This window comes from Coenobita brevimanus, chromosome 19 (assembly GCF_032717465.1).
Source record: "Coenobita brevimanus isolate Jiangsu-jjx chromosome 19, ASM3271746v2, whole genome shotgun sequence".
NCBI classification, from domain to species: domain Eukaryota; kingdom Metazoa; phylum Arthropoda; class Malacostraca; order Decapoda; family Coenobitidae; genus Coenobita; species Coenobita brevimanus.
The window spans coordinates 1,254,082-1,265,876 of record NC_136972.1 but is presented as its reverse complement, the minus strand read 5'-3'; positions in this window follow the sequence as shown (position 1 = coordinate 1,265,876).

The window sequence follows — 11,795 nt, the reverse complement described above, 5'->3', positions numbered from 1 at the left end:
TGTCAAAGTGGCCGGGGTTCTCACTCAGCATTACCCACAACTCACCATTTGCCCTCACCATGTGCTGACCCGCCTCACTCCGCATCCCACCCCTGAGTACGGTGGAGTCTCTTATCCGAAAATCATGGGACTTTCAAAGTTTCATTTAATCGATTTTTTCGGATAAAAGATACTGTAATAATACTTAGGATACAAGGGAACAGTATTGTACTCACCTATCACCCATTTCTGGCGACGTCTAGCCCACCACCACCACCAGCACCCCAAAAGCCACTCAGTCATCACCAAAACACTTAATACACTGTAGTAACTACGTATATATCTGCACTTTTGTAACTGTAATAGAAACTCAAATTAATCTTCACTCAAATAAGCTTAAATATTTCAGCAAAAAATTACGTAATTCACTGTAAGCAATTCGAACAAATAAAGTCTTAAACCTAACTGTTTTTTCATATTTTCTGTTTCTTTATTCAATCATTTCCACATCATCCACATCATCCAAATAGACTGAGGGGGCTGGCGTAACCAACACTCGCTCTAGTGACTAGCGGAGCAAAAAACTAACGCTAGTGGCGCGAAACAAGCCCGTCGTGTTTGAATTTTCGGATAGATTTCGGATTTTTGCAGTCAATCGAAATGAGAACGTATTAATAAAACTTATGGTTAATGGCATAGTACGGTTAAAAGAATTTCGGATAAAAGAGATTCCACCGTATTCTCGTTGGCACTGCAGGCCTTGTACCACTGACTTATTTTGCGCATTTCGCCTTTTTATCGTCCTGGACGTTTCTGATGCAAATTATGTCGGTAATAAAATCATATAAGTAACAAAAAAGAATATCAAGATGTCATATGGAAAATAAAAATAGCTAAAATGACGTGCTCTGAATCCTTTTTAAACCCATTTCCCATATTCAAGTTCATCTTTGATAACATAAGAACATAAGAAGAGAGGATAACTGCAGTAGGCCGGTTGGCCCATGCTAGGCAGCTCCTAGAAGAGTAACTGAACTACTAGAATGAGATAAGGATAGCAAAGAAGAAGGCTCTCCCCCGCCCTCCAAACCCTCCAGCCGAAGCCGGCAGGAAAAAGTCAAAAAGAACACCACGCAGTATAGAAAAACTGGCGTGGGCATTTTACAGGAAAGTGTGAAAGGAGAATAGATACTATCATAGTGTAACCTGAAAAGGAAAAATTATGAATTAGTATTGGTTATAAGATTTTCTTTTTTCTATATCCACCCCTTATTTGTCATATGCTTATCTAGCCTATGCTTGAAACTCTCAATGGAAGAGGCAGCAACTACTTTACTAGGTAGCTTATTCCATTCGTCTACCACTCTATTACCAAACCAATTTCTACCTATTTCCTTATTGAAGCGGAATTTTTCTAGTTTGAAACCATTATTACTGGTTCTATCCTGTATGCCCACTTTAAGTACCTTGCTAATATCTCCCTTATTTATATCCTTCATCCACTTAAACACCTCAATTAAGTCTTCCCTTACTCTACGCCTCACTAGCTAATGCAGACTTAGTCTTTTCAGTCTGTCTTCATATGACAGGTTCCGGACGTCATGTATCATTTTTGTCATTCTTCTCTGTACATTTTCTAACGAGTTAATATCCATTCTATAGTAAGGACACCAAAATTGTACTGCGTAGTCTAAATGTGGCCTTACTAATGCTAGATAAAGTTTTAGTATTACTTTAGATGATCTATTGCTCACGCTTCTCGAAATAAATCCTAGGACCCTATTTGCTTTATTTCTCTCATCATTGATACACTGTTGTCTTGGTTTAAGGTCGTTACTAACCATAACTCCTAGATCTCTTTCGCATTCCGATTTGCTAATTTCTTTGTTATCTAAACTGTATTTATTGTCTCCAGTGGTCTTGCCTACGTTAAGTACTTTACATTTTTCAACGTTAAATTCCATTTGCCAAGTTTTAGACCATTTGGACAATCTATCGAGGTCTTTTTGTATGTTACGGCAATCGTCAGTCGAGTTAATGATACGCCCTATTTTTGTATCGTCGGCAAATTTGCTGATGCTGCTATTGACTCCTAAGTCTAGATCATTCATATATATATATAATAAATAATATGGGACTGAGTACTGAACCCTGTGGTACACCGCTAGTTACTAATCCCCAGTTCGACTTAGTTCCATTTATTAATACTCTCTGCTTTCGTCCTTTCAGCCAGGATTCTATCCATTTATAGATATCGACGTCTATACACTGTGCTCGAACCTTTCTAACTAACCTTTCGTGTGGGACCCTATCAAAAGCTTTACTAGAGTCCAGATAAATAACATCGTAAGCTTTATCGCTATCTACTGTCTCATAGACCTCCGAGTAGAATGACAACAAATTTGTGAGGCAGGATCGTCCTTGCCTGAATCCGTGCTGACTTTCGTTTATAAGATTAAATCTTTCTAAGTGTTCTTTAATTTTATATGCCAAAAATGTCTCTAACATTTTTCCTACTATTGACGTTAGACTTATCGGACGATAATTCGACACAACTGATTTATCACCCTTTTTAAAGATGGGCACTACGTTTGCGGTCTTCCACGCCTCTGGAACTTCTCCTGAACTTAAAGAGTCATTAAATAATGTTAAAAGTGGCTGACATAATTCTTCTTTGGTTTCTTTATAATTTTTGCATATATATCGTCCGGACCTGGCGATTTTTGAGGTTTTAACTTATTAAATTCTTTCAATACGTCCTCCTTACTAATGGTTATTTTACTAAGAATATTTTCCATATTCTCATCGTAAATATTTGCTGCTTGAGGGACCAGGTCTAGATTTTCCTTGGTGAATACTGATATGAAATAATTATTTAGGATGGAGCACATTTCTTTATCTTCACTGGTAATGTCACCTGATTCTGTTCTGAGTGGTCCTATCCTATCTTTATTTTTCGTACGGGACATTTGATAAAAACCCTTGGGGTTTTCTTTTGATTCACTAGCAACCTTAATTTCATAACTTCTCTTTGCTTTTCTTATCTCCCTCTTTACTTCTCTATTTAAAATCGTGTACCGGTTACGTAAGTGTTCCTCTCCACGTTTTATTTTTCTATATATTCCTTTCCTTTGGCCTATGAGAGATTTTAATCTGTTGTTTAACCATCTTGGTCCTGAATTATTCGTTCTAAACGGTTTTGAAGGGATATATCTATTTTGGCCTCCGTGTATTATATTTATCAACTCGTTATACTTCTCACTGGTCGAACGTCTGCTTGGTACCGGAGCTGAGTTAATTCCCGTCACCTGGAGTACACTCCTATCTACCACCTCCCCCCTCACAGACACCTGACGGACATTCCCACGTGTTTCCTGCCCCACACCTATGACCTGGGGTTCCCCAATGACCTGGCATTCCCTCAAATAGCTAATCTCCCTGTGGAATACCGTTCGAAAATAAGCTCTTAAGCCATTGAAATCTCCTAGACGAAAATTAGGAACAGTGGAGGTATTTTCAGTGGAACAGACATCCGAAATAAATTTGAACTTAATTTCTTCATGATCACTATTACCAAATCGTCCACCAACCTCTATATCACTAATGATATTTTCTTTATTAGCTAAAACCAAATCTAGTATATTATTACCTCTGGTGGGCTCCCTGATATACTGATAAAGGAAATTATCCTGTACTACCTCTAGAAATTCCTCTGACTCTGCATCCCCTGTCTGATTTCTCCAATCTATCCTTGGTAGATTAAGGTCCCCTACAGTTATTACTAAGCTGGACTGTGATGCATTCCTAATTTCCTCCCAAAGGTATTTACTATCACCTCTATTTAATTTAGGAGATCTGTAACTTGCTCCTAAGGCTAATTTCTCCCTATTGTTACTAATTTCGACCCAGACACTTTCTGTGTCCCTATTTACTTTAATGTCTGCTTTATTGTAACAGTTTAATGAATCCTTTACATAAATAGCTACCCCTCCCCCCTTTCTTCCCTGACGGTTTGACACAAAAATATTATAGCCTTTTAGCTGATATTCTGCTAAAAATTCTCGAGTGTCTGTATTCATCCAAGTTTCACTAATAACGGCAATGTCTATTTTTTCTGTACAAATTAAAGCCCTCAGTTCATCCATTTTATTACGTAAACTTCGGCTGTTTGTGTAGTAAACTTTCAGATTATTACTAGTAGTTATGCCTGTACCTTGGCATTTACTGTTATTTATTTTATTACTAACTAGGAAACTCTTTACTTTACTAATATAACAATTTTTTGTACTATCGCTTATCGCCCTTCTAGCATCGCTTGTTCTATCATCTCTCGTCGCCTGCTCAATTTGAGGTGCCTGAGTGGATGTATCTACACTAATGGTTGAACTTTTGTTCTTAATTTTGCAAGTCTTGATGCATCTATCCAAACATGGTAATAATGATTTCTGAGTGTAGTTGCTGCAACTTCCTGTACACCTACTTCTCAACCTCGAAAAAATCCCTCCAACTCCCTATCTATCATTCCAGCTAAAACAGTAACTCCCTGCCTGCTAAGATGAGTCCCATCCCAACTCTACAAGGTACTCCGTCCATAAAACCGGTCCCAGCTGTCTATGAAAGGTATTGCATTATCTTTGCAATACCTTTCAAGGCGGCAATTAAAACCTATTGCCCTGCTCAACCACTCCCTTCCAACCCGCGACCTTGGTAAAACACTGAGCACTACAGGGGCTCCTCCCCTCTCCCTAACCTTTTCTAACATCAACTTGTACCTTTGCCACAGTACCTCACTCTTACGGCTACTAATATCATTGCCTCCTACACTGAGGCACACAGTGGGTTTGTCACCACTATCCTTCACGATATTTGAAATTTTTTCTATCACATTAGCCACCCTGGCCCCTGGAAGACACACATGTTTAGCGAGTGGAGTATACATGGCTCTGTTAAGATATCTCACCTGGGAGTCTCCAACAACAGCAACATTTTTGTTACCTTTCTTGTTCTGATTATACTTACCTGTACTGGAAGTTCTCTCACCGTCCTTCTCCTCTACTTCCCTCTCTGCCATCCCTTCACATTCGTCCCGTAGTGCGTCGAAGGCATTAGTGGTCTTAACTTCCGTTTGCTTCTTAAAAGTGAACTTCGTTGCACCCTTGTTAACTAGTGTCCAACCTTCAGCCTTTTTCTCTTTCTCCTCCAACATCTCCTCCAACAATTCTCTCATTTGTGACTTCTCCTGCCTGAGAATTTGTACCTCCCGCTTCAGTTCGAGAAGTTCCTCCTTTAATTCAAGGTAGTCCTTTTCAATACCTGCAGTGGGGACACAGCTCTCTGCTGAGGAAGCCATGACGCACAAATTCACACAAGGTAGCACAGCACTATCACGGGCAACTACGGGTCACCACAACACACTAGCACAACACTTTCACGGATCACTAGCACAGCCTTATCGCTGGTCACTACAACACACTAACACAGCCACTAACACAGATCACTAAAACACACTAGCACAACACTACCACAGGTCTCTAGCACGTCTGAGCAGACTGACCTCACGAGAACGACTGACTGACCTCACGGCCCTGAACACCATGATATTACCCTTGAGGTATGATCATCATGAAATGCCACGATCATACCTCAAACGGTAGGCCTAAACGGCCATTTCACGACAGTCACGTTAAGACACACAAGGACATTGCTACGACATCCCACAACACCCCACAGAGGCATCACGTTATCCTGACGGCACACTACGATCAACCCACAGTTACAAAATAACGGTCACTTTGACTTCACATCACGTAAAGACATCGCCATGACAAGCTACGAACTTACAAGTAACACACGCTAAGACACGCTATGTCACAGCTCAGACAAATGACGTTACCATCACGACATGTCACCTTCTCCTCCTTGTCGGCGCCCACACTGACGATTTTTGAACATTCCAAAAATTGTCGTAGCGCGCAAAGAATGACCAAGCTCTCCACGTCATCGCTAAGTCACGCCACGTTACTCATGACGACATGCGGCGACACACTAAGGCATGAAGATCGAGGCGTGTCGTGTGAAAGTTCCTGACAGTAGGACATAGGCTTAATACACATACAAGCACAGAATGTGTGTGTGTGTGTGTGTGTGTGTGTGTGTGTGTGTGTGTGTGTGTGTGTGGAATCATTGTCCAGTCTCAGCCAGTTCCTCCACGAAACTAACACACCAACTCCACACCAACAACAACCAGTCTCTCCACAACTTCTCGTGTCAAGCCCCCAACCCTCTCAAATCTCTATATTATATAACATTCTTGGTGTAGAGGAAGAAACGATATCCCAACACTGAACTTGTATCTTCACAATAAACACAACTAGTCTGTGGGTGTAATGTCTTTCCTTCTGAACAACGTACGACGCTGAGAAACACCAACCACTCTTGGTCTCTCCCTTCCTAACCTTCCTTTATCAAGCTTTTTTGTAGCATTTTCTCGTCTTCTCTTTCCCTCCCCTTTCTTCCTTATCATCACTGTTTGTGCATTTCGAGTCTTTATAAAAGAAACCAAAGAAGAATCATGTCAGCCACTTTTAACATTATTTAATGACTCTTTAAGTTCAGGAGAAGTTCCCGAGGCGTGGAAGACCGCAAACGTAGTGCCCATCTTTAAAAAGGGTGATAAATCAGCTGCGTCGAATTATCGTCCGATAAGTCTAACGTCAATAGTAGGAAAAATGTTAGAGTCAATTTTGGCAAATGAGATTAGAGAACACTTAGAAAGATTTAATCTTTTAAACGAAAGTCAGCATGGATTCAGGAAAGGACGATCCTGCCTCACAAACTTGTTGTCATTCTACTCGGAGGTCTACAGTATGAGGCAGTAGACAGCGATAAAGCTTACGATGTTATTTATCTGGACTTTAGTAAAGTTTTTGATAGGGTCCCACACGAAAGGTTAGTTAGAAAGGTTCGAGCACACGGTATAGACGGCGATATCTTAAAATGGATAGAATCCTGGCTGAAAGGACGAAAGCAGAGAGTATTAATAAATGGAACTAAGTCGAACTGGGGATTAGTAACTAGCGGTGTACCACAGGGTTCAGTACTCAGTCCCATATTATTTATTATATATATATGAATGATCTAGACTTAGGAGTCAATAGCAGCATCAGCAAATTTGCCGACGATACAAAAATAGGGCGTATCATTAACTCGACTGACGATTGCCGTAACATACAAAAAGACCTCGATACATTGTCCAAATGGTCTAAAACTTGGCAAATGAAATTTAACGTTGAAAAATGTAAAGTACTTAACGTAGGAACAAGACCATTGGAGATACTAAATACAGCTTAGATAACAAAGAAATTAGCAAATCGGAATGCGAGAGAGATCTAGGAGTTATGATTAGTAACGACCTTAAACCAAGACAACAGTGTATTAATGCGAGAAATAAAGCAAATAGGGTCCTAGGATTTACTTCGAGAAGCGTGAGCAATAGATCATCTAAAGTAATACTGAAACTTTATCTAGCATTAGTAAGGCCACATTTAGACTACGCAGTACAATTTTGGTGTCCTTACTATAGAATGGATATTAATTCGTTAGAAAATGTACAGAGAAGAATGACAAAAATGATACATGACGTCCGGAACCTGTCATATGAAGACAGACTGAAAAGACTAAGTCTGCATTAGCTAGAGAGGCGTAGAGTATGGGGAGACTTAATTGAGGTGTTTAAGTGGATAAGGGAGATATTAGCAAGGTACTTAAAGTGAGCATACAGGATAGAACTAGAAATAATGGTTTCGAACTAGAAAAATTCCGTTTCAGTAAGGAAATAGGTAGAAATTAGCTTGGTAATAGAGTAGTAGACGAATGGAATAAGCTACCTAGTAAAGTAGTTGCTGCCTCTTCCATTGAGAGTTTCAAGCATAGGCTAGATAAGCATATGACAAATAAGGGGTGGATATAGAAAAAAGAAAATCTTATAACCAATACTAATTCATAATTTTTCCTTTTCAGGTTACACTATGATAGTATCTATTCTCCATTCACACTTTCCTGTAAAATGTCCAAGCCAGTTTTTCTATACTGCGTGGTGTTCTTTCTGACTTTTTCCTGCCGGCTTCGGCTGGAGGGTTTGGAGGGGGGGGGGAGAGCCTTCTTCTTTACTATCCTTATCTCATTCTAGTAGTTCATTTACTCTTCTAGGAGCTGCCTAGCATGGGCCAACCGGCCTACTGCAGTTATCCTCTCTTCTTATGTTCTTATATTTTCTTCTTTACCCTCTTTGTCTGCAGGAGTTTCCGTTATAATATTTCAAGCATAAATTAACATGGTAATCTAGTGGTACTACAACAAGGCGACCAGGTATGTCATATTCACCAGGAGTATATTAAAGCCTTGAACCAGGTGTCGTACTGTTAATTGTTACTATTATCAAAACATCTGACTAAAATAGGGGAAAATGACTTGTAATTAAAGAGCAAATGAGAATATATCTAACAACTCCAGCTGGAAGAGGTTCTCCTAACTTGAATATATTGGTTTGAAGACTGCAAGACTCGGATGAAAATGACGTCCTTTGCCTGAACGAGTTAAGTCTCTCTCTCTCTCTCTCTCTCACACACACACACACACACACACACACACACACACACACACACACACACTTTCCTACTTTCCTCTTTTCTCATCCTTCCTCTCCTTCTACCTCCCTCTCCCCTTACCTCCCTCTCCGGCATCCCTCTCTCCTCCTTCTTCATTCTCCTCCCACCTCTCTCCCTCATCATCCTCTCCCAATTCCTCCCACCTTTTCCTCCGTGCCACCACACAAGGCCTGGAGTGCCACCACAAACCCGATGTAAACTATTTCGCTTCCTTTCCCCAACACTTTCCCTTTAAGTGACATCGAGGGTGTTCATGGCCTTACCACCGCCACAATTACCGTTTCAATAAAGGTTTTAGGACATTTGCAGTTTTATGTATTTTTTTGTCTGGCATTGTCAGTAAGCTCCTTAAAATGTTTTCTGCAAGCCTTTGTATTTCTGGCAACAGTTCTTGCATATGCAAAGTTAATGAAGTGAGTGAAGTATGGTCTTGGCACTGTTTTGTGTGTTTTGAAAAGGATTTTTTTCTATCTAGTTTGAGGCGAGGACGATGACAGCCATGATGATGATGATGATGATGATGATGATGATGATGATGATGAATACAGTACCGTAATCACGATAACAATATACATCACATAACTCATCCGTACACTCTCCAATCCTTTGTTGTCCGTCAGCAGGGTAAGAGCCAGCAGGGGCTATGTTACCAAGCCCAGGTATTTAACGCCAGAGTAACCAGTCACTCTTCACCGAGCAGCACTGTGTAAAAAATTAACCCAAACCTACCATCACACTTAACCATTATGGGTGACATCCAGTTGGAACGTCTTAACCCACTAGACCACCACGCGTCCACTGGTTGGGAATAATATGGTCACCACACAAAGCAGCAATTAACTCCCTGCTTTACACCAATATTACTATCATCAGAATATAATAACACCTGACAATAATAATTATAATAAAGAAATGATGAGAACAATGGTTATCATACTGAAAGCAACAACAGTAGCGACAACAATGATACTTGACTTAAAAGAATAGTCGTAATAATAATAATAATAATAATAATAATAATAATAATTCTGCCAACATGTTGCTATGCTGGAATGACAAACCAAAGTCTGTCATGATCCTTGTTGTGTGCAGCGGATTCTTTGTTATACTTGGGTGTCAGATTTGTGACCGCTGTATTAAGGTGCGAGTTAATCCTTTACCACCTGATGGATTAACCTGCATTCCTTCTTGTCGCTTTACTACACCAACTAAACAGGTTGCGATGCAGGTGCGTACTTATAGCTTTTTTATTATTATTATTATTAGCTAACTGCATGTGCATTGTATGAATATTATCATGAAGACATAAATTACTGCAATTTGAATGTCCCTTTCCAATAATATCAGTTTTATGCGTATACTTCTGTAAATGAACATGTTTGCTCTTTGGTACTAACATTGTTTTGGTCACTATAACGTTGAGGTTGACCTGAACGAGTCCACCATTACGATGAAGCCACACCATCAGCTGGAGAGGATTCCTGTGACATACCAGTTGTAACAACCGGTCCATAACTGCGGCCTGCAGAGCGTCAGCAAACGAAGAGACGACAACCAGACCCATGGAAGACTCTGGCTCAGCTGCCAAAGGCTCTCGGCTTTGTCTTCACCAATAACACCAACTCCCCTCACTTAATTCCAATGCACCACAAAGACAACACAAACAAACCTGCCCTACCTAAGGCCCCTAAACAAACCTGCCATACGTAAGGCCCCTAAACAACCTGCCCTACCTAAGGCCCCTAAACAACCTGCCCAACCTAATATCCCTAACAAACCTGCCCTACCTAAGGCCCCTAAACAAACCTGCCCTACCTAAGGCCCCTAAACAAACCTGCCCTACCTAAGGCCCCTAAACAAACCTGCCCTACCTAAGGCCCCTAAACAAACCTGCCCTACCTAAGGCCCCTAAACAAACCTGCCCTACCTAAGACCCCTAAACAAACCTTCCCTATTCAAGGCCCTTAAACAAACCTGCCCTACCTAAGGCCGCGTAACAAACCTGCCCTACCTAAGGCCCCTAACAAACCTGCCCTACCTGAGGCCCCGTAACAAACCTGCCCTACCTACAGCCCCTTAATAAACCTGCCCTACCTAAGGTCCATATGTTGCGGCAGCCACTGTATAATGTATTGTAGTTCTCGGCTCTTCTCGTTAGTGGGACGCTCAAGCTAATCACTGGCTCCCTCCAACAAGGTGGAAGGCTAAATGCATCATCCTTCTCTCGCACGCACGCATGCACGCACTCATGCACGCGCGCGCACACACACACACACACACACACACACACACACACACACACACACACACACACACTGTCATCAACACACCACACACCCTCATTACGTAGGGTATTAATGAAAGCCTGCATGCCAAACCACAATCACACACCATTACAAAAATACAGGAATCCTGACCAGGCTCTTGTACTGGAAGGACTGACGGACTGAGAGCTCACAGGAACCTCTCACCAGGCCATTGTACTGAAGGGACTGACGGTCTGAGAGCTGTTGTCGATTCGGTGGGTCTGCGAGCATCGCCTATCTTAGTTGATGAAGCGATTTGTCTGGTAATTCCAGTAACGAACGAGACATGGGTCTGTTATCTAGCTGACCGGCCTCTGTTAATTGGGGTTCAGTCCTGCCCAAATTGCATTAGTGGACAGTGTAATAACGGGATAGTGATGCTCCTCAGTGTCCTTGTTCGTACGTGCGTTACACACACTTCACTGAATGGACTAACATGTAATTGGGGACAAACCTTCGTCCTACCTTTTCGCATTTTCCTGTACTGGTTAATATCCTGAACTGATACAGGTTTGGTAGGATCCTCTGTGGACTGTGAGTCATTTTGGTATGGTGCATCAAGGAGGACAGTGAAGGACATGTTTTAAGTGTGACTTGGACGCAGTGGAACGGTAGGAGAAATTTGTCACTGACTACACATGCATAGTTTCACTCTCACACCACCTCTAGTTAGTATATTAGTGATACCCTGAACGTCTACCCTCACTCACATACTTTCATTACACACTCACACACACTTTCATTAACATAGTTATGCACCCTCATTCACCCGCTCGCTCACACCCTCATTAGCTAATCTGAACACTCTCACTGACACATCCTCACTAGCTAACTCACACACCCT